The following is a 19,841-nucleotide window of genomic DNA, read 5'->3' on the forward strand; positions in this document are numbered from 1 at the left end:
AAAATACTCAGCAAGAATGAGAAGCCTTGGAAACAGAAATTCTTGACTCAGAGTCTGGTTGAAGGTCACTGCTCTAACACTGCAAAGTTCACTCAATTTGCATTTGATATATTGATACGTTAAGGAATTTCTGAGGTTTTTATGATCTTTTATTTCCTGCAAATTTGCCAGAGTTGAAAGCAAACATCAATCTTTTTGATTTCATAGTGTGGTGGAAGGGGACTAAAAGAAACACTTGACATTGTTGAGGGAGCTACTGAAAATATACAGACAAACTTTTTACTAATTTCTGTTAAATTAAAAAAAAAAAAAAAGTCTGTATAAAGGAAAACAGAGTCAGATTTAAAGTTTCCAGTTTCCACACGAGAACTTCCCTATATATTAATAAGCCTACATCCAATTTGCTAGTTCACATCCTACTTAATAGCTTCAGAAAATCCCCGTTAGCTAATTAAACATGATTAGCTGGTATCTACTGACTTGCTACCTCCCCTTTATTTCAAAACAAACCTATGCTACATTAGTTTATTTTTTTTTAATATTCCATGATGCTTAAACGAAATAAGATTAGACACAGTTAAGAAAGCAGCACTAATCTGATGACACTACTCCAACAAATAAAGTGACAGGCCTTTCATTAGAAGTATACAGAAAAGACTCCAACAGTGACTAGATTATTTTCCTTCTTTTCAGAAACCCTTTTATATGACAAAAGCAGTTCTTAGCCTGGCATCTAATTATCATGCCAATCATATAATCCACTGCAAAGGATTACACAATGCTTGCACAATCTGGAGGCATAATTTACTGCAGGAACCAATAACGTGCTAAGATATGTATCTTCAGTGCAATAAATCAGGTAGTTGTCTACACATTGACACTGGTGATTGCAATCAGCTGCTGGGCAGGAAAAAAATATTTATGGGCATGAAATTAATGATTGCTTTCAAGATTTTTACACTTAGCTGTTTATTACACAAACTTAGTTTATTACTGAGTGTGACCAAAGAGAAGCACAGAAAGAAGCACTTGCTTCTTTACAAGCACTTGATCAAATGCACATACACAGAGAGTGTTCACCAGTTCACTCCACCATTATAATGGCTGCAAACTGCTGAATGATTTTCCTTGACTGCCTCAGAGTATTCTTTAGCCAGATATATGTCTCTTTCCCTAGCTGGCTGATGAACTAAAACCAACTTTAGAAATACACTGCATTTCAGCAGTAGGGACCATCAGGTATAGTATTCTTTATCTTTTGAAAATAAAAACCACCTAAGAATGTATGTCATTCGGTCACAGTGCCTTATAATTTTTGCCATCCAAGGTACAAAGGCACATCTCATTTCTTGGAAGTCAAATTTCTAAGCTCATAAAATGCATCTGCCTCTATCAATAGTACTTGCATTTTGGTTCCCTCTGTGTCGAAGCACAGTAGCTACATGGAGGAGACTAAAAGCTTCAGCCTGGACAAAACCATCCCATAAATAAGGGAATGGTAAAATGAATTGCACCACGTGGTATTGCCTAATAATTACTAACGCATTTCAAAGTTCTTACTAACTTCTTCCTGTGCTGACAGCATGGCATACAGAAATAGAAACCACAGCCTCTGACCCCCGCACGTAGAACTAAAGCCAGGACAAGCAAGACAAGACCATGACATAAATCGCTGCTGTAGTTAAGTTTATCTGTGTATTTGAAAAACCTTCCTTTGGTGGTGCCTAGCCACTCTGCTATTACAGTATCATGGTGGTGAACACGCAAACAAGAAAAGGCTGAGAGAGATCAAAACAACAATATTCAGAAAAGGTATAATATGTATATAACACTACTTTACTAGGCATTTGTGAATAATGTATTGCATGTTGGCACCCTCTGGTGTTGACTGGTGCTGAGAGTTAGTTACCATTCTGAGAAAAAATCCACTCTGTAATGTTACTAACTGTGGAAACGCTCCTGATGTACGTAAAGAACAGGATCCCATTATGCGAAAGCACAACACTGCCACCCCAAAAATAATATGCAGAAGCACTAGAACCCAATCGGTGTAACTTAAGAGTAAGAAACCTTTGTCTGAATATCTAAGAAAATCCTTGTATTTTTTATACAGTTCGGTGAAACACTCACTTCTTAAATATCTCTTTGCTTAAAATTAGCTATCATTAGAAGGTTCTTTGTTTCTTTCCAGTTATGTTTTTGCTAAAAATAAGACCATTACTGGTGCAACATTAAAATGAAAACCTCTTTTTAGCATGGCTCGCTCTATCATCCCTCACAAAGAAGTCTATGCTTGTGCCATGACTGCATGCAACATTTTTCCTAAAGCAGAAACAAGTACAGTCATGCGAAATGAGCTCTAAGCACTACTGCTGTAAAAGTGGAAAAGCAGACATTACACCAACTGGGTATTACAGCTGCTGTTTTCCTAAGCCTTTTCTACCATACTGCAACAGTATTAGATCACAGGCATTTACATGCAAACTTGTCTACATAGCACGTTTCAAATCCTTTCAGTCCCTCCGTCTCTCTCTCAAAGCAATCACTGCATCTTTTCACTTGGTAGTAAGGTTGACATAAAACTATCAATTACAAAACAAAAGATTTTCCACATATTCCTGTATTTTTCCTCAAGATTCTCCCTTATTTTTTTCAAAGGCAGATGAAAACATACGTTAAAATAAGATTATCTTCCAAATAATTCAGATTAACAAAAATATATAAAACTAATTCAGATGCCTGAAAAAAATAAAATTGCGCCAAACCTTATGCAACTTAAGAAAGATTCCTTAATTTGCAGACAGTTAACACAGAACATTTTTATGAAAAATGCAGACAATATAAGATCTTACTATAAACATTTATCTCAAAATACAACATCATTACAGAGAAGATTTTTATTTTATTCTCTTTGGATTTGAGAATAGTCCTTACTCTCACATAATCACATTTCTTTTAATTCCAAATTTTAAAAAACAGTACTAGCATACTGAGGAATAACTATTACAATTAAGATCCAAGATTAAGACCTTTCCAAATTTTAAACCCACAAAAAGTTGGTTCGGAAACATCTGCTAGCACACCTAATTATTTGTTATTAACCAGGGAGCACTGTTCATGACAATAAGAGGGTATTGATTAATAAATATACATACAACAGGTCTTACCATAGAAGAAGATTATCACGGTCTATTACATACTCTTAAAAATGTAAAAGCTTCTTGGCAAAAGACACACCTTGAGCAGTCTCATGCCCAATCAGCAGTCCGACCTGCCTAGGAAACAGCAGCTGATGAATCACAGTGATGGTAACTGTGCAGTTTATTATTTTTTTTTGTTTTCCCCCTAAATCAAGGAGAAGCTGTATATTGTGCTGAGTAAACTTTTTCACACCTTAATTATTATTATTACTTGTCTGCTAGATGAAAAATGTGCCAACTGTTTGCCAACAAGCCCTTATGAAGTACAGAAATTCCTACTTTCAGCTGAGAGTTTTGCGGCTATTTCTTAAAAAAACCAAACAACAAAACAAAACAAAACCCAAACTTATTCAAGAAGAGTTTACTTATAAACTGGAAAAAAACTTGAACTAAACCAAAACAAAAAATTAACCCAAACAACAACAAAACTGACACATTTACATCAACACGAAACTATGCACAAGCTGAAAACACCCTCCACCAGTTCAAAGCTCAGCAGGGAGAGGCAAACGTAAACTTATCTGTTCCAGGCATCCCGTTTTATCATGTGTTGCTATTATTTGATAATGGAAGCCACTTAGGAGTTTCAGTCAGGATCATTCCCCCTCACCTAGGCTGTTCATCTGCCCCAAAACCATTTATTCTCTCGAAACCTAGATGTATAATTGCATCAGCAGATGGCTGTATTGAGGAGCTAGCGATCCGCCTAAGCGGCAGGCCAGCGCCGCGCTGCCAGGCACCTTCCCCTTGGCTGCAGGATGAACCCCGCCAGCACGCCAGCCCTAACACAGGACCTGCGAGCAGCTCCACCTCACAACTGGAGATGACATCACCTGTGTCTCCTTGTCTGTATCCAAAAGGGCAGCAAACAGTTCCCAAGTGAACTGGCTTTCTGTTTGACAGTAGAAATGAGAACTAGAATCCTTTTTCAAGAAAATCCTCTAAAAGCTCAAAAGACCAAAGCATCAGATGACCTTTCCATGGACAGGATCTGCCCAGCCCGGCATGCTGGGCTGTGATTTGAGATCTGTTCGGTACCACACAACCCACCATCTGGAAGGTTTTAAAATTATCTACGCTATCCTTTTTCTTACATTATTAGCTCCAATAAATGGTATTTTACGCAATACTTTACAGTCTGAGTGTCTTCCTTACTGGGGATAATGAACCAGCATCTCCTGGTGCAAAACAGCAGGTCACTAGATGGCTTGTGAGTAGGGAGAGAGGTATGATGTCAGGAATGTTAAAATCCATGAGTTGAAAACTAATGATTTTATCATTTAGTAACTATATTAAACTACATATGGCTTGCAGGTGTAAATTCCCATGCCAGATGTACTTCACACAGACTCTGCCAGCACAGAGATTGTGAAACAATCTGATTTTATGAAGAAGCAAACTAGGTAGGTACGGGCTGTTGGGGACTGATTTTGTCATGTTCTACCGGGGACTGGCTGCACACTCACCCCAACCCATTCTGCACTGCAGGAAGACCCTGAAAAAACAATCTCAAACCAAAGCCAACCCCCTACCAAAGTTTTATTATCACCACTAACTTTACTCTCTTTCTCCACAACCCAGGTGTTTACGTTTCTCCTCTGCCCCTTCTGTTCACCTGCCCCTTCCACTGCACTCCCACATCTTCCAAGGATTCCAAACTAACTCCTCTGCCAGGTTCCACTATTCTAACTCCGTGTGAACGTTACTTGTCCAGCCTGCCCAGATACCATTCCTCACACTTGCACCAAATACTGCTTCACTCTCTTCTCATTCTGATTAATAACAAAAACCCACACAGCTACCTCTAGTAAATAACTACATTGTTCAAACCCAAGATGCAAAGCTATCAATCAAAAAACTTAAGGCCTCTATGTAACTAATACCAATTAGACAGCAATGGATACCAAACACAGAAAGTGTCCACCTCCTTTCCAAACCAACCATGAATAGGATTAGTCCTTGATGGTACATCATGAAGCCATAGTCCCACTTTTAAACATACAATAGAATACCTGTCATCACAACACCACCAAAAGCAAGTAATAATTTTGTAGCAAGCTTATTGAATAAAGGCCACTTTTATCAAAATGTGATTGAAATTTCCCTGAGCCTCTTACCTGGGTGTAAACGTCTACCCAAATCTCTGTAATTTCAGATGGAGGGTGTGGTAGTATTTATTTCAGCTTTTTCAGACTATTTTTCTGGATTTCACACCCTAGTGGCTGCAAACTCAAATATTAACTACAAGTCATGTACTGCAATAATAATATTTCTTACATTATTTCCATGGAGGGTGATGTTAATAAATAAAGAGATCCTGTTATTAGTGACTCCTATGAGTTCCAGATATCACTGACTCTGGAAGCTGCTTGTTTCACTTTGCTGCAGAAATGACTGGTACCTATTACTAATTCAAATAAACCAAGATACAGTTATATAAATGTATATCGCAATTCTGAACACAGGAAATTAATTTTTGGGGTTGCTAAGTCAATGCTTACTGCCTGCCAGCATTTTTGGAAATAAAAGTTAAGGCCCCTAAAAGAACAAAAGACATTATTTTACTTCAATGCTAGAATTGAGGAAAATTCACTGCTGATTTAGAGTGGCAGAGCTAAATCTGCACATTCATCACAAAGAAGCCTTTGTGTCTGCTCTGTCGGTACAGAAGAGCCTTTCATGTGCAGCTTTTTGTTTCTTCATACTGTAATTTCTGCAGGGTGATAAGTTGCATTAACTTCATGACTGATTTTATGAGACAAAAATTGGACGGAAGAATATGGAACAATGATTAAGCAAGGATTAGCTATAAAAATCACTCACTAGTTTAACACTCTTCCACTATGGCTGTTAAAACAGAAAAAAAAGTTGTACTGATTGATTACAGAAGTGCAGGATTTGTGTATTCTGCTTTTAAGCTAACTGCAAAATTGCAACACGGCATTCACTTACACAATATCTAAATGGCTTCCAAAATGTATTTACTGTGCTTAGAGACACAAAGCATGTTTTATTTTTACATCTGTCAGCCTTGAAGCACTGATGAAACTATAATAATCTATACTGTAATATACCAACACACAATGCAGCTCTCTATTTACGTACTCCTTCCAATGAAGATTCTCAAGAGCTTTAATTCAACTGGTGTACGGGGAGCTTAGATGTATCTGAGGAAAGTGAAAACAGCAATTCTCTTCAGCATATGGTAAATTAAGTCTTCCAACCGTAATACAAATTAGCCAGATTCCAAATTGGCCAGTACAGGATGGCAAATCTGCCTCAAACAATGAACATAATCTATTGTAAACAGCAATAAATTTAGCAGATCTACAGTTCTGAAAATATTAGTCAAACGACATTATATAATCACCACCATTAAACAATTTTCTGGACGGAAAATAAGAAAAAGAATAGAGAGAGAAGAGAGTAGAAGCCCAGATGGATAACTCGGAGCTAACCTGGCTCTGCTAGTGCCTGCTGGATGTCCTTGATCGAGCTGCTTTAACCACGAGTCAGTTTACCTACACCTGCAGTTCTGCAATCTATCTTGTTTTACAAAACCGTTCAATATCATTAAATTGAATTTTGAAAGTCTAGAAATTACTAAGAAAGCTACAATCTAAGTATACCTCCCAGGTAACTGCTATGCTATTTCTATTATTCATAATCCAAATGACATCTTAGTTTTCCAGCTGTACACAAACTTCCAATTCCTTCTGTTTGCTTCCCATACTGTAAACATTTATGTATGGGCACTTAAGATAGGCACCCAGCTGAGCTGCTTTCACAGAGGAAGAGTGAGATCCTCCCCCATCACAAGGATACCTCTTCACTGATCCCACATCATCACTTCTCTTCAGATTACCATAACCCTTCCTCAGGATGTATCCTCTCCTATCCAAGTCTCTTCTGCTCACTGAAAGGACTGAAGAGACACACCTGGGTCCCTGTAACCTTCACCCTCCATCCCAGAGCTTCACAGGCTCTCCTGGTACGTCCTTGGGGCCCATGCAGACATGCAGCAAGGGGCAAAGGTCTAAGGCAATCCTTGACAGTTTCTCTGTAGTATCCTGGGTCCAAGCCCCAGCACTCAGTAAACATGCCAAAACATCACGTTCAGGGAGCAGATGGGTGCTTCCATCTTCTTTTGGGATTTTTACATTTAATATATGTACTCTTCAGTATAATAAAAGCTGTTGTTAGAGAATGTTTGATCATTGCACACCTCTTGGCTCTACAAACTGGACAGAAAATTGACGAGAAAATGTTATTTACTCATAAAAATATGTATTCACATAACAATTTTTCATAATGAATTTTTTTTTGAAATAAAGGAAAAAAGACAGACATGCCCGTTTCACATGAAGAGCTGCTTGTGTTCTTTATATTCAGGTCATGGCAAAAACTGGAACTATCCATTTGGCTGGCAGCCTTTAATTTAATTCTGTTAAAGTGAATTCCCTCACATTTTCATCAGAAAAGAATTTACAGCAGACTGCAACCCAAACAGAATAAAAATCACAGCTCCCCCCATCTGCCTATCATTACCAATAACTCTCATAGCAAATAATGTCCAGTTTCTTTAAAAAAACCCAGAATTTAAAATGTGTTTTTGAAAAACACTTATAGTAAATACATTTCACACAATATGTGAAAATTCTTCCTAATCCATGGAGAAAATAGCTAGCCGTAATAAAATTGTAAATTCTAAACAAGAATTTTTGACAGTGTTGTGGGTAATAATTTATAAAATTTGAAAACCATATTTCAGAGTTAACCTATTATGGTATACATCACCCACTTGTGAATCTGAAACTCCTTTGTTCCCATGTACTCCACTTCCAAAGTATCAAGAAGGTATACCACTGCTTTTCACTGACGTATCACCCCTGTCATTACACTGACCGCAGACCCGCTTGGGCTCCACAGCCTTCCACCACACCCTTCCCTAGCCTGTGCGTAAGCGCCAGGGTCTCTGCCCCTATGACGCAAAATTCAATCTACTCCTGTGCATCTCTGACCGACACCCCAGTATCAATTGTATCAGGGGGAAAAAAACCCACCCTGAAGTCTTCTCTGACTGCTTACTACAAAAATAATGGTAGATTTCTACCTGTAAAAAAAAAAAAAAAAGAGAGAACGCTCCTTTTCACAAGAAGTAAAAGCGAAGTTTCTATAACTCCTGTAAAATGGGATGAGCTTTTTTTCCCACTCAGCAGACAGCATGCAGGGACGCCAGAGGCCTAAGACAGTGGTGATGTCCCATCTGCCACATCTTTTGATTCAAAGGAGCTGGACTATCCATAAATAGCTCCTTTGTAGTTCAGCTGCTTTGTCATCTTCCCTGCCCACTGTGCGTGTGTGAACCACAAGCTGCTGAACATCTCTGCACAGCTGTGCCTGTGCAGGGTCAGGCGCGCAGTCACGCTGCCTTCACACTTGCCAAGTGGGAGTAAAGGAACGAGGAAGATGAAGAATGTCAGCGTAAAGTTAGAAGGCTTTGGGTACTGACTGAACCCTTAATCAATTCCATAGAGTTGTTACGGCGCTAAAATTCTGCAGAAAACCAAGCGGGGTATCACCCTCACTTCACCTACAAGAAAATGTGAATGGATTTGCCAAGGCATGCTGCAAGGCCAAGACAAACACAGGGTTAGAATTTGGGAATTCCTGGCACCTAGTCCATTACCTCATACTGCACACTGACTTTAGCTACAAAAATCAAATTAATACATTTTGACACAGTTGCTTTAAGTGAATATCCAAGTACCTAAAGCAAATTTACAGAGAAACCTTTAAAATACAACCCACATTTGCTAGTTCTGAAAATCCACAGAGGGATAATTTTGCTGAAAGTTTCCAGTATAGTCAAATCAACATGTATCTGGAACAGACCTAGTAAAAACTTGTTTGGGGAGGGAGGAGAAGAGCATATGTATAATTCTGGCTTAGATTCCTGACAAAAGGACATGATTTTTAAATAGTATTGTTTCTGCAATTAGATCAGAATCAGTATTCACATGGTATGCGGAGTCAGTCACTCATATTCATAACTGAGTGAAACCCAAAATCTAATCAAGAACAGAAGCTTTTCATCCTTTTAAAACAAGCTTGGCAAACTCCAGAGATGGCACTAGCTACACACAGCCAACCTCAGGGACACACTCGCTGCCCGGCGATGATCTGTGCAGTTGATAGGACACTCTGACCCCACGTTAACTTCTAGCTCTTCAAGAAAAATAGTCCAACGCAGTACTAGTGCCACATTCTGGGAAATTTAGAAAGAGCAATAAATCCCATAATAGTAAAGTATCCCTCATCAAAGAGACAAGTCTGCAGCTATTTCTGTTCCTATTGCTGTTCAGAGGAGATCCTAATCAATGCGGATTAAAAGCTTTTTCCCCCTGAAAGGTAATAGCAACACTTAAACCCTGGATTTATTAACCAGGGACATCTTCAAAGGAAAGGCTGGCAAAAATCACCTATGTTTTCTCTGTTAAAGTGAGTGAGCATCATGCCAACTCTGTCCATTACAAAAAGCAAGGCACACTGGGACAAATTCTAGTCTTACTAACATTGATATAGCCTTGAAATAACTCCACTGGCTTAGTTTTGTTCGTTCAGAATCAGAATGATTCTCACGAAAGCAGAAGTTAACCCAGTGTTTTTACTTACAAAACATTCCTGTCAATCTGCACTGAACCAGATGACTGCACTGCGTCACTGCCTAAACCCTGCGCATCATTCCCAGAGCATGTGGGTGAGGAGAGAAAGAAAATACTGCATTTAAACAGTGCAGGAGAAGGTAAGGATTTTTTAAAGATTGTTTCAAGTTCCTTATCTTTTAATTGTACACTCAAATTCTTGCTTTTAATCTGCATACTTGATGATGAGCAGAACTTATATTTTAATAATCTCAAACTACCATACCTTAGCACATATGCTAGGAAAACATGTTCTACTCCTCTTGATTATTTTGGAAGTCTTAAGACCAAATCTGTATACTTGATGTTAGTTTTCTAGTATTTGTTCTTCATGCAAACTCTGGCAGAGGCAGCACAATCTTTATCAGTGTCTCAGATTTATGTGGCCAATACAACTGCTCCATCCTTACAGAATGAAGAACCAAGTAACTCAGCTGAGGAAGCAACTGATAAACAGGCAACAGGAGAACTCCGTCACCCAACAGCATTTAGTAAACACATAAAAAGGAGAAGGGAAACTTGTTGAAAAGCAGCTAAGCCATCTGGGTAGATTCTATTACATATCTTTTGCCATTCGGGTTTGATATATGGAAAGTGATAAATAAAATAAGGTACATAATAATAAGGCATTTCCAGAGGAAGCTGCATCTCAAAATTCGTTCTTGTCTTACAAGAATAATCAAAATTACCTTGTAGATTACTACTTTGTACACCACCATGTGGAATAAGAAGGCATCTACTGTCTATACTTTACAATAAAGTGACAATGGAGCAGACTGCCTACAGTCACACCGCATGGTAGTCGCACAGCTGGAATAAGAATCCAGTAGCTCGGGATCAAATCACTAGACCACAGATACATACTTTTTTTCTTTTCCTGAACTGCATAGGAGGAGCTGAGCTATAGTGTCATCTGAAAAGCTTTAAAGGAACAACTCGACTGTGGAAGTATTTGTTGGCTTGATGTTAATTTAAAAAAAAAACAAAAGCCCAGATGGTTACATCTAGATTTCAAATGTAAGACAAGAACAAACCTTTGCACTGTCAACTTTGTCTTTGATAATTATTAACTTAAGAATGTAGTCTTTAAGACTGCTTTGGCCCTTAAGGTAAACTGAGGTGTATTTCCTGTAAATTTGAGGATTTACTTGAGACAAACATAAGTGTTGATTATCACTTTGTTTGCTCTTAAAATTACAAATAACATAAAAAGAGACTAGATAAAATTTCGTAATACCAAAGATACAACCTTAAGATGAAGAACTACTTAAAATAAGGTGAATGAAATTGTGTCTAGGATTTCACGCACACATACACACACAAATAATTTAAAAAAGGTGCAATGAAGGGAAACAGACACAGCTGCAACACAAACTGAAACTCGGCCTGACACGGGGAAGCCAAAGATCAAAGGTAGTTGTAGTTAAGAAAATTCGTTCAAAATGCATCACAAATGAGTACTTGCACAGAAACAACTTAAGGAAAGTAGACAAAAGGACAGTGAAAAGATCCACATGAGAAACGGTTTGAAAAATGAAAAACTTGGGCTTATTACCAAACCTGAAATATTAATACAAAGCAAAAGAAGAACGGCTTTTCAGAATAATATAGGAAGGCTCTTCTTTGGCAATACAAATACATAAAAGTTACGCTTCTGAAATGCAGTGGAATACAAGATGAGTGAAATGCAGAACTATATACCACCACCGAAAAGATGCTAGCAGCTAATTCTCACTATGTTAAGCTAGAGAACTATATTTACTATAAAGCTTCTTAGAGAGAGATGACTGTACTCCCAACAAACACCTGTGGAAGCTCTGTAAATTTGGAAATTGCCTTTTAATAAATTCACTGAAGCTCAACCCTTACCAAAATTAATTGGATATACAGTACACAATGCACTTTCTTCATAATGACAGAAGTTAATGCTGAAACCCAACTTGTAAGCTCTTTCAAAACCTACTTCAATTGTGTAATTAATTACTAGATATGTATTTCTTTTTAATCAATGGAAGAGTACTATAGGAAAGTGCTATTTTTAGCCTGCCATTGGTGTATTTGCTGTCTTGTGTCAAGGTATTCCTACCTCAGTTTCTCCTCCTATTTAAAATTAGCAAAATGGCACCTAGCTGAGCAGAGTAAAATTTTTTAAGTAACTAAAACCAGCACAACTGTACTCCAAAAACTTCTACTCCCTGAAACAGAGCATAAAGTTGAAGAGGAGCTAAGATGAAAGTCAGCCTGCAACAGAAGTGGACTTCAGACGGTCCCACGATCCAGGTCCAGGCGTCAGCAAAGGTCAATCTGGTCTGTCGGTTTTCCCTCGGACACCCCATCTCCTTCCATCACGAACTGACAGCTGTCCTGTTTCTCGTGCAGCAGCTCCATCTGCTGCCCGAAAGGGAAGGCGGACTTTGCATTGGGGCTACATTTACAGAATAAGAAAGGAAACCGATCTGAGTAACGAAATATCGCTGGAAAATTGCCAAATGCTTCCGCAGTCAGTCCTCCTGCATGAACGGAACCAAGGGCCAGCCTTCACCACGTCACAATGAACCAGAATGGAAATATGAGAGGAAAGAACAATCCTATGAGTGTCAGGGTTCCTCACCCATCACCTTCGGAACTAGCCTTTCCACAGCAAACTTTGATCCTTCACTACCTGCAGTCACGTACTGCTGCGTTGTCCAAAGGTGCCGTGTTACCAGATCACGCGGGTGAGGCACTGACACTCACTTCACCCCACAATAAATGTCCCCAGGTGTTCACAAGCTGTAGGATGCTTACGGCAGTTCTTACTTACAAATGGTTTATTTGAGTTGCACAAACATTTACCTAAGCTTATTATTCTCAGTTCTTAAAAACGAAAGTTATGCTTCTTTTATGCAGTGCAGGGCCTTGAGGACTCAAATTAAACCTTCCACACTTTGCATTCCTGTACCAGGAACACTATGAAGAGTTCTGCCCATAACTGTTGCGGCAAGACCATATGGACCCAGAACTCGTAAATTTTATCAGACCCGCTCTGAACCCCAGTGATTCCTAGTCTGTGTTTACAACAGCTCTGGCTCCACCAGAGTTGGTTAGCTCGGGGGGTGTACCTCCAATACGCTACTTGCTGTAACCCCCGAACCCTTCCAATAACCCCCCAGTTTCTGAGCAGCGTTGCCGGAGCTATTTAATAATAAGCCAGCTCATGTGCTCTGGCTCACTGCTGGCCACGGGTGCTGACTCCACAGCAATCACGGGGCGCACTACCAGCATGCCGTCATTAACTGGAGTCACCTTGGTTATTCATTACACTCGTATCTCAGCCTCTGACGCAGTGGTTGTTAGATTGTGTATCCTAATCAGCTTATTTCACATCGATTTGATTAGCGTTCTGGTTCCTCACATTTTAGGGTGCACTTATTTTCTTGGGTTATCCCACTCTCCTGGATACCAATACTTTTAAACTATTGTGAAATGAAACATGAGATTCTCACAAAACCATTTTCCTGCATAACGTAGGCCATGGCACTCCAGAGCAGATGTCCTTCCAGTCCTGTCCGGTCCACTCCAGCCCCAGGTCACGCTCCTGAGCCCTCCGGCTGGCAGCCCCGCACCCCCTCAGGTGGCCATGGGACAGCTGAGATAGGCTTTGCCTGGGCTCAGGATTCAGTTCTGGGAAGGATTCAATAAAGAATAACCTCATACTCTTATCTTTTGGGGTTTCTAATATACCTACTCTTTATTAAAAAAATTACATCAAAGACTTGTTTCAGACCATAATTCCAGCTTTTAAGGAAAAATCTGGTTTTACTGAATCCACCACGGGTTTTACTGTGATTTTAGGACAGATATAGTTCAGACATTGTTCCCTGTAACAGATTTAGTAATGGGCATTCACAGTGTTTGAAACAATGATCAAGTATATTGTAATTGAAAATTCTGTCACATAATAGTATATTATTTCCTAATTTATTTTCTTTTTTTGTCCTTTCCATTTACAAGTTTTTTTTTAATGTCTCCAAAATACTCTCACTCACTAATTTCCAAGTGCAATTCCCACACCCTCTTTCTCTACCTGTCAACTCACAGCAAGTTTCTGCAGTGTCTAGCAGAAATTACAGGGCCACATTTTCACTGGTCGCCTATGTCTTGTGTTTCAGATTCCCACACAGTTTTTTTGTCTCATGTGGCACAGGAAAGCCAGCAAAACCCTGCAGTGCACGTGATGTCCAGTAAACATAACCCCAGTTTTCTAGGTTCCTTTAATTCAGATGCTATGGTTTAAAAACAAAACCAAAAAACCCATAGTTAGACTGTCCCTAAAAACCTACAGTGCTGGAAATTACCAATGTTAAAATAACATGTTTCCAAACAACTTTAGAACCGACCTAGTGTAGTTTCCATATGCTTGATGCTATAACTGAAAACTTTTTTGCCTGAATTGTTCACATTTACTAAAAGCACATTATAAATAACTGCAACGTCACAAATGTTCATATTTGTTAAAGCAGAATCATTTGATCCAATTCACCAATGTATCACCTTCATCTGTGTAAAAAGATTCAACCCTATAGAGATGTCCATATGCAAACTGAGGGGCGTTTGGAGGAACAGCTCTCCAGCATAAAGCAATTGCGGAATATAATCATATTCCTCCAAACGTGAGGATTAATATTGAAAACTCCCAAGTAGGATGATGACTAATATTTTATATTGACTATTGATGAGCTTAAAAAAAAACCAACAAAACACGAAACAACGGCGCGGCCCTACGGGGAGCGCTCAGCACCAGCTGCGGGCCCCAGGCGGCACGCGCAGGCCGCCTCCAGAGCCGTTGACACTCCGGCTTTGAAGCCTAAACCTATTCATACCGGTTAAAAAAAAAAAACAAACACCCCCCCCCCCGAAAGCCCCTTCCCCAAACCATCCGACACCAGACCAAGCGTTCGGCGCTCGCGCAGCCCGGGCCCCGCGCAGCCGCACGCGGGGGGCGCGGGCCGGTGGGCGTCGCGCGCAGGCCCTATGGGCGGTGTGCAAACACTCCAACAGGTGGCTCCGTGGCGCAATGGATAGCGCATTGGACTTCTAGAGGGTTGAAGGGATTCAAAGGTTCCGGGTTCGAGTCCCGGCGGAGTCGTGTTTGCCCTTTTCTTTCACTTTTTCCCCCCCCCCACACCCTTACCCTTCTGGCTGAAATCCCCGCGTCCCCCTCCTGTCCCTTACCTCACCGTCGGAGCAATCCGGTCGATCGACCTGGCGCTTCCCTACGGCCGGCTCCCCGGGCCCGCCTCCCGCCGTGCCTGACGGAGAGCGGGGGAGGCGGGGAGCGGGCGGAGACAACGGCACCGGCCTCCATGGCCGGCCGCCTCCGCTCCAGCCTCCGCCGGGCCCCGGCGGCACCCACACGCTTCACCGCCAGCCAGAAGGGTGGCGGGCGGAGGACGGGTGCCGCGCCCCCCGCTCGACTCCGCCGCCTCCCCCCTCTCGCCCTCAGGCGACGCCCCGCGCGGCGCCCGCCGCAGCCCTCCCCGCCGCGGGGGGAGGGGCGCCCCTGCAGCCGTCCCGCCGCTTCCGCACGCAGCAAGCGTTTGCAGGCGCCGCCAGCAGGCACCGAGCAAAGCGCTGCGGCGGCAACGACCCTGGCGAGCGGGCCGGTGCCTGCACACCCGCCCGCTCCCGCGGCCCCGTTCCCGCGCCCGGCCGGGGCAGCAGTTCCGCTGGCACAGCGACGGCGCCGCCACCGCCCGCACGGCTGAGCGCGCAACCCCACCTGGCCTCACACCGGCTTTGCTTCCCAACTTACACGTACCTATAGATCTAAGCAACAACCGGTAGATCGAAGTTGAAAAGCCATTTCCATCAGCAATCAAAAAAACAAAAAACAAAAACCCCCAAACAAATAACAAAGATTTGTCTGGCAAAATACAACACAGTAGCAGCACTGAACAAGCCTTGATTTTGCTTAGGACTGAATAAATTGCAAATTAATTATTTTATTCACGATTTATTTTTTTTTCAATTTCTATGTGTTTTAATAGCCTCTTTTTATTCCTGCATGTATGACTACAGCCTCTTTTCCAAACTTAATAGTTTCTTTAAAAGCAGTAAAGGAAAAATCCAGGTAATTAAAAACGAGACACCCCCGGGAACAGCAACTGTAACCATGCTGCTGCATGTAACCCCCTCAGGAATGCCAGCTCGCTGTAAGATACACATAGCCCTTCACAGAAACATCGAACTTTCCCAGAATTTGAAGATAAACAGCAAAACCAAAATCCTCTCTACATTAACCCCATTAAAAGCAACTCAATCTTATCACAGAAGCCAATTCATCTGTGTTTCAGTCACTTCCAGCAATGCATTTCCATCCAAATGCCATTTCTTTTTCTACTTTTTGTATTTAAGGATTACTAGATAAGATTTGCTTAGTTCCTAATGAAAAATTTGAAGGCAGATATTTTTTACATATACATTTGCATGTTGCAAGCAATATTTACATAATCGATACTGCAAAAATGCAAAAGAGTTAAGGGCTACAGTCCAAAACAAAAAGGGAAAATTTGCAGGTTGGAGGAGCAAGGACACTTCCTAGGGCTAAGCTCAGGGACAGCTCTCCTGTGATCCTGCCTGGGTAACAGATTTTAATGTGAATGCAAGCAGAAAAGTATAGGGACACAATTCCATAAAAAACTTGCATGAAGATGGTTTTGAGGAAAATGTTGCATGAACAACATCGTATTTCAGAATGCATTAAGAGAACTAGGAGAAAAAAATTCAAGAACTATAGTAGGCAATATAGATTGGGCAGATGCTGCTTGTTACAAGTGTATGGAGTAATTAAAAAAAGAAAGCAATGCAGTTTAATAATCAATAATAATCCTTACATCTGACTGAATATTAAGAACTTTTTTACCATGAGGAAAGTTGAGCAGTGGAGCTCTCGGAGTTGAGTAGTCTCCATCCGTGTACGTTTTCAAGGCTTGACTATAAAGCCCTGAGCAACCTGGTGTAACCACCTGGTGTAACCCTGCTCTGAGCAGGAGGCTGGGCAGGACAAGCTCTCACGGACCCCCACAGCCTGCCTTATGGGCTCCAAGTCTCAGCAAGACCCACCCAGGTAGGCTCCTGTGATGAAGACAGGACTTGTTAAAAACGAAGAGATCAAAAGTGGTTTTATCACATGGAAAACAGCGGTGGTAAGAAGACCCCTTCAGTTTTGAGGAGACTTAAGTTGATTGCAGAGAGATTAAGACCCTCAAAAGAAAGAAAGAGGACAAAGTGTGAACGATGAGAGCATGACAGAGAAAGGAGAAATATTTCACCTGTTCCTGAGCCAACCATGCCACTAGTGGCACCACCTCAGCCACTGTCAGCCTAACCCCTCTTCCTCACAGGCTTGTGGTTGCAACATCTAAGAGATGGACTGTGAACTCACTGGGCTACACAACCATCGGATAGTCTCTGCCTCAACGGCAAGAAAAAAAAAAAAAAGGAATACTGGCAAAACCAAGGGGAACATGAAGAAACAGTAGAAAGGAATAAATTCCTGTTCATACAAAACATTCCAGTGACCTCCAAAACAGCAACAGGTGCACATATAAAAAACCCAGCACGGTACCTATTGCTCTTTAATCTCTGGGAAATTTCTTGTTGATAATGGTTTATGTCAATAAAGGCAAAATTACAAATTAACACAAGTATTTCTGACAGCCATTAAAAGAAAATACCACTTGCAATTGACAGGCAGTTTCTCAAATGCTACTAGTGTTTCCCAAATAATTTTTGATGTATTTTAGTATTTTCAGAGAAATCTGGTAAGTTTAGGCAATCATGTGCTACATTTTGTTTTTACTCTCCCCCCAGCAACTTAAACCTTATGTCAATCTCAATCAAATTTAACTGGAAGGTAGAGGAGTCCAAAATACTGCCTGTCTATGCTTTTATGAAAACTGGTGGTTAAGAAAAGGTAAACTAGTACCTTATCTGAAAGAGGCTGAAGCACAAGCTCAGGCAACAGCTGACTGGCAAACACAACCTGCAAGTACTACCCTGCAGCCCAGCAAACGCTGTCTACTCCATCTCACCTCTTCTTCCCACAGAACATGGGCACTTGCTGAGCACGGTGTGTGGCAAAACAAGACACTGGAAAAATCAAAGGAAGGGAAAAGATGCAGAAAGTAAGCCAAATCCCTCAACTAGCTGTGTTGTACACGAAGCAATTCCTGTAAGTAGCTCTTGAACCAGCTTGAGCAACAGACTGAGCTGTTGCTTGCTGTGCACCACCAAAGCTTGCTTTTCTCTTTTAAGGTCCTTCAGACTTGTACATTGCTTTTCCAAAGTTACACTTGAACATCCCTGGATGCAACAGAATGACAACTACTGTGGTGCCTTTTCTTGCCTCGGTGTTCAGTGCTTCCATATCTCACCCAGAGAACAAGACGCCATAGTTGGTTTTATTGCCTTTTTTATCATTTACTGAGAATCGACGTATTGGCATATGTATTATTGCATAATTGATTTAGAATAGCATCTGCATGTTAGTTGACACTTGGGGACAGGTGGTTCTACTTGTATGTGTTTGATACTTCCCAATGAATTTACTTTACTCTGCACACCACTCATCTCCAGGCCATCAAGACTTTCTAAGGAATCTAGATTCTCATCTGTCTGCGGAAGCAAAACATTATAGTTAACTTGCAAAAGAATATAAAAAAACCCAAAGGACTTCGGGGAGATTTCTTTCAAGCTTCAGTTGGTGATCAATCTATACCGTGGTGATCAATCTATAACCAGCTACTTCCAGCACAAACAGCTAATCCTTAAAAAACAACAACTCCTTATTCTCAGTAGCAGAAAATTCCATGGTTAAACACTGGTCAGGAGCATACTTCTTGTTTATGATTTGCAACCTTTAAAATCCAGTGCCTATATGGTAAGAAAACAATCAACACCAGTGGTCCTCTGATAATCCCTTCTAAATCTTTCTTACCCAATCCACCTAAGACAACGTAGTGACCGTTTTGTTTCTTCTATTAGCTGTCTTTTCTGCTACCTAAGGGCAGTAACTGAGTTATGCTAACTGTAACAGCAATATAACTAGGTCATTAAAACCCAACCAAACGCCACAACAGTTCTGCCAATCACGAAAGGTTATGAGCAGTCACTAAAGAGGAACTGACCTGATGGCACCTCTGGTTCTATAATGGTAGCAGAGGCCTTCCAAACCATCCATTTACCTGAAGAGCTATTCCGAGTCAGCTACCAGACCACAATCTGCACACCACACCCTAGACAATGGACCCCCCACTGTCAAGCTGTGTTCAGAAAGATCATTAGACAATTATCAATGGTACAAATTAATAAAAGCAACATATGACTGAATTTTAAAATTATATATATAAGTTTACACTATTTTATCAAACCATATGTAATATATTCTTTATTGATTCATTATACTTACTTATATATATATAAATATGTCTATGTATACACCAAATTCCAGGACATTCCCAATCCTATTATGTTCAGTGTTGAAATAAACCCTTCACAGCCAAATTATTTCTCAGTACTTTCCATTACAGAATTGACCACCAGCACCACCGACAAGACATAGAAAAATCTGTTGTGGCACATAAATGGTGCCAACATGAATTACACACGTAACTTTAAATTGAATTTACTAATTCACTGATGTAAAGCCTGAAGCCTGAAATGACCACAGTCCATGAGGCTGGACTTTGTGTTCAGATTTAACAGTATGCTTTCACATTATTATCTTTTTACATAAACGTTAATTTCAATACTTTTAATTTAAAAATCTAGATTAAATTTAGATACCTGATAATTTGGCAAAGCTCCCTACCAAATTCTCACTGCAAGAAATTCCCTGAACCTCAATTTGCACATGATCTGCAAACCTAAAAAAGAAAACACCACAACCAATGCA

General features: G+C 40.6%; 1 protein-coding gene across 1 annotated transcript in view; it reads right to left on the minus strand.

Moving 5' to 3' along the window:
* BCAR3 (BCAR3 adaptor protein, NSP family member) overlaps positions 1-19,691 on the minus strand; it is a 114,352-nt gene extending 94,661 nt beyond the window's left edge. Inside the window, exons 1-2 of the mRNA XM_080407065.1 lie at positions 17,874-19,691; positions 15,119-17,149 (exon numbers count right to left, since the gene is read on the minus strand). The gene's annotated coding sequence lies outside the window, so the exon portion shown is untranslated. The remainder of the gene's footprint in view (positions 1-15,118; positions 17,150-17,873) is intronic.
* Positions 19,692-19,841: the final 150 nt, after the last annotated feature.

Source organism: Falco punctatus, assembly GCF_963210335.1.
Source record: "Falco punctatus genome assembly, chromosome: 11".
NCBI lineage: Eukaryota > Metazoa > Chordata > Aves > Falconiformes > Falconidae > Falco > Falco punctatus.